Source organism: Periplaneta americana, chromosome 1 (assembly GCF_040183065.1).
Source record: "Periplaneta americana isolate PAMFEO1 chromosome 1, P.americana_PAMFEO1_priV1, whole genome shotgun sequence".
NCBI lineage: Eukaryota > Metazoa > Arthropoda > Insecta > Blattodea > Blattidae > Periplaneta > Periplaneta americana.
The window spans coordinates 205355284-205360237 of record NC_091117.1 but is presented as its reverse complement, the minus strand read 5'-3'; the positions used below and the strand labels follow the sequence as shown (position 1 = coordinate 205360237).

At 38.9% G+C, this 4954-nt stretch overlaps 1 non-coding gene across 1 annotated transcript; it reads right to left on the bottom strand.

Annotated features, from left to right (window-relative positions):
- Positions 1 to 3770: 3770 nt before the first annotated feature.
- TRNAS-GCU (transfer RNA serine (anticodon GCU)) lies at positions 3771 to 3844 on the bottom strand. Its single transcript has one exon. It is a non-coding gene; the product is annotated as a tRNA-Ser (tRNA).
- Positions 3845 to 4954: the final 1110 nt, after the last annotated feature.

Genomic DNA, 4954 nt, shown 5'->3' with positions numbered 1-4954 from the left:
ACTTCACTCCCACCCCTTCTACTAGTAAACTTCCAGCCGTTCACGACACAGAGCCGAGGGCGCGTAAGCAGTACTGAGTTACTGAGTATAGTACGTTTCAGAAATATGTTCGCGTTTTTCAGTGACGAAAGAGCTTTCAATATTGAATCATATTTTCGTACGGGTACTGTCGTCCGTTTCCCTATGTCGCACCCCGGTTTCCCCCACCTGCTTCTGTTCGCCCCTTTGTAAAGTCTAGTAGCTGGGCTATCTTAGCTCTTTTCTGAAAACATTAATTTCTGTTAGGAATTGGACGTCTGCGTAATATTATTCAAGTGTTTAAAATAACTTAAATAAAAGGGCCTCGTTAAGTAATTAACTGTCACGTGATTCCCCCCCCCTTTCCACAACCTTGCGACAAAACCACTTGAACGGACAGTAGATAGCATTTCTGAGTGATTTTATCTTTTCGGATCGGGCAGAAGTGAAGATTGAATTTACAGTACGTAAGGTACTATTTTATAGAGTAGGTACAGAATTATTTCAACATGAGTTACTCGTACGAAGGACGAAACTGGTAATTGGAATTAGGTACAATTAGTCTATAGTGCGATAATATGGACAAAAGAACTGAAGCCTGTATCGAAATGAACGGCCACCATTTTCTAAAATGTGTTTAAATATCCATATTATGATTATTTTTCAATTTAACTTCATTCTCTATATAGTACGCTAATGTGCTGTAACAGTACAATATACACTGCATAATTAATACTTCCGAATGGATAGTTCAATTCGTGTGTAAAACACTAAGTGTATAACAGTACTGTATTTTGATTAAACAAAAACCTAATGAAAATTATCAAACTCAAAATTGCTATATTTCCTAGTTTACATAAATGGATGAACTACTTTTCTTCCCTCCTGTACCTAGTAAAGTGATTTGTATTTTACGCCAGTATCATCGAACTCCGTTGTGGAAAGGGTAGCAAACGGTGTTTCCTGTTTCAATCGTTAATAGAAAGGTATAGCCAGGTTAATATTAAAAATGTTAGTAAAAATAAAATGATGTCCCTGTAAAATGATGGATGATTTTTACATGTAATGGTCTGGAATCTGTTGTGTCAGGTCACTGTTGCATTACTGGTGCGAGGTTCGTTATATCTCGCAGTGTGTGGATATCCAGCTTCAACGACCTCTTTAAAGTTTCTCCTAAGGAAAGGAATGGTAGTAGGCTACTACTGATGGTATTGTTTCCGACTTATGTGCAATGAATTTCGAAGGAGCGACAATTGGTTCATTATTGTCAGTAGCTCGCTTCAGTTGCAAATACCTGCGAATGTCTTCCACTTCTTGGGATAATGGATGGTCATGATCGTTTGACTCGAAAAAATCGAAAAATCGAAAGAGAATTGGGAGGACAAATTTAAAAGGTACGCAAAACGCGTCCTAGCAAGGGGTTGGGGGCTGTACAAATCTAAATATGTGAGCTCCAAGCCTGTTGGCCACTAGTCTCACTCCGGGTTACGCTGCTCCACTGAAGGAGCTCTAGAAAATTTTGAAGGGGAAAACAGAAAATGGACAACCTCTTAAGTACCACATACGCGAGGGGGACTTTTGACTTCAGTATCTGCACATTATAACCATCTGTAGCAGTTGTAATAGACCGTTTTGTGCAATTCGGTTTTTTCTACAAAATACGATATGTACTTTTCCAATTACAGTTTTTGGAATGTTTGTTATAGATACGGGTGTTTCAAAAGTGATGGTCAATAATTTAAAAAGTACCAACTAACCCAAGCAAGAAAGCTTCAATACATATTTGTCCGCAAATTAACTGGATAAGTCCACACCTGTGGAGTAACGGTTGGCGCGTCTGGCCTCGAAACCAGGTGGCCCGGGTTCGATTCCCGGTCAGGACAAGTTACCTGGTTGAGGTTTTTTCCGGGGTTTTCCCTCAACCCAATATGAGCAAATGCTGGGTAGCTTTCGGTGCTGGACCCCGGACTCATTTCACCGGCATTATGACCTTCATCTCATTCAGACGCTAAATAACCTAAGATGTTGATAAAGCGTCGTAAAATAACCTACTACAATAAAAAAATTAACTGGATAATGCGCATTTTTCTGTTGAGACTCCTCGCTGGCTAAGAACAGACGTGCAGACACCCGTAACTGAATTCTACCAAGAGGAGGAGTTCAAAATGAAGTCCATGCATCTGAAAGCAACGTTATCCTTTTCTCTGTAGTGAGCTGCTAATTTTTTCGGGCAGTTTTGGATCATTCCTTATTCCCTGAAAGACACGTTCAATACGAAACCGCAATTCTGAAGTGCATTGACTTCAGAAGTGTAAGCGAGGCCTTTTACATGATCCCAAACACAAAAAGAAAATCGGAGTTCTAAATCCGGTGACTTAGGAGGCCACGGTACGGGCCCTGCTCTGCACAAAGGAATATCGCTTGAACGTTTAATCTACGGACCAATGTCCATTGGAACTTTTTTGCCTCTTTCAGTTTATACTATTCATCTCTAAATTATTGACCGTCACTTTCCAAAAACCTTGTATATTCTTTATGTACCAAAATAAAACCATTCCTTTCACTTCTTTGAGTTGTATCTTTGCTTTCTATTATTCAAAATCACATAAAGAAATTTTCATTTACCGAATGAATAACCATGGTTACGGAAGTATTTAAACTAATATTGTAAAAGGATATTATTGGTTCAATTTTAATAATTGTGAGTACAAAAATTAAATTAAATTAAAATTATAAAACTACAGTAAGAAACAGGCTCCTGTACGGTGTGGTTTTAGCCAATATTATAAAATTTACAAAGGGTGTTTACTAAATACAGTAATTGACTTAATTTAAACCGATATATAACACAAAAAAAAAAGAGAGAGAGGAAACACACATTTCATATAAATTGACAATCAGACAGAAGACAGTGATATTCAATAAAAACATGAATATTAGAATTACAATTAGCCACGAAATTCCATGAAGGGCAAGGGCCTCTTGACTATGTAGGGTGGCTTGTCAAACAGTTCCCGGTTAGCCACTCCAGGAATGATGGTCACTTTTGTAATGTCATATCTGAAGGGTCTACCGTTCACTAGGCACTGTTTAGGTTGCAAGTCACTTTGGTGTTTAGTTTCCATTGTTGTCGGTCTTTCGCTGATCTTGATGAATATAGTCGACAGAAATAAAAATATAAAAAATACACGCATTTGTTAATATTATATATCATAAATAATTTTATAAATTTCTTTTTTTAAAGGTTCAGTTTAAAATATTTTAAATTTGGAAAATGGTTTGTAATTTTATTACAAGGTCTTGGATCGAAACTAGCACCATGTTTAAGAGCTGTACTTTTATGACATTTAGGCTCAATTAATGGGAAAGTAGGCTTTTGTCTTCGAGTACGATATTCATGTCGGTTAGATTGTCGGAATAATCCTGGTCCAACTTCCTTGGGTGAATTTTCATAGGTGAATTATCCCATTCTACAAATATCCTTGTGTGAAATATCCGTTTTCCTTATAATCGACCTGTTTTCGGGCTTGGTGATGCATTTTGTGACTCACCCCTCTATCTGACACGATCCGTGGAACACCTTGAATAAGTTATTTAAAAATTATTCTGAAGTTTATATTCAGTTGGTCCAGTTCATCTAAACTGGTCTGCAGTTACTCTTAAAGGGTTGTATATCCAAGTAATATTAGTGGTAATATCATTAACTTAGACTTTTATCACTGTATCCTTTGAATAATTTCAAGGAAAAATTGTTCCGGAGCCGGGTATCGATCCCGGGACCCTTCGCTTAGCGCGCGAACGCTCTACCGACTGAGCTACCCCAGGAACTATAAACGACACCGTCACAATTTTTACTTTTATATCCACACAACTCAAATGAGCTGACAAGACGCCAGAGCTCAACTTGAAATTATTCAAACCTGCTTTACAGGGAGCTACTACCTGAAAGCCAGATTTGTATATAATACATTCGTTACTGTAAGTACGTTAACAGAAAGCCACAAATTAAGTCACACAGTATTGTGTGCACTCACAGTTGAGTTCTGGCGTCTTGTCAGCTCATGTGAGTTGTGTGGATATAAATGGAAAAATTGTGACGGTGTCGTATATAGTTCCTGGGGTAGCTCAGTCGGAAGAGCGTTCGCGCGCTAAGCGAAAGGTCCCAGGATCGATACCCGGCTCCGGAACAATTTTTCCTTGAAATTATTCAAACCTGCTTTACATGGAGCTACTACCTGAAAGCCAGATTTGTATATAATACATTCGTTACTGTAGGTACGTTAACAGAAAGCCACAAATTAAGTCACACAGTATTGTGTGCACTCACAGTTGAGTTCTGGCGTCTTGTCAGCTCATGTGAGTTGTGTGGATATGAAAGGAAAAATTGTGACGGTGTCGTGTATAGTTCCTGGGGTAGTTCAGACGGTAGAGCGTTCGCGCGCTAAGCGAAGGGTCCCGGGATCGATATCCGGCTCCGGAACAATTTTTCCTTGAAATTATTCAAACCTGCTTTACAGGGAGCTACTACCTGAAAGCCAGATTTGTATATAATACATTCGTTACTGTAGGTACGTTAACAGAAAGCCACAAATTAAGTCACACAGTATTGTGTGCACTCACAGTTGAGTTCTGGCGTCTTGTCAGTTCATGTGAGTTGTGTGGATATAAATGGAAAAATTGTGACGGTGTCGTGTATAGTTCCTGGGGTAGCTCAGTCGGAAGAGCGTTCGCGCGCTAAGCGAAGAGTCACGGGATCGATACCCGGCTCCGGAACAATTTTTCCTTGAAATTATTCAAACCTGCTCTACAGGGAGCTACTACCTGAAAGCCAGATTTATATAATACATTCGTTACTGGAGGTACGTTAACAGAAAGCACAAATTAAGTCACACAGTATTGTGTGCACTCATAGTTGAGTTCTGGCGTCTTGTCAGCT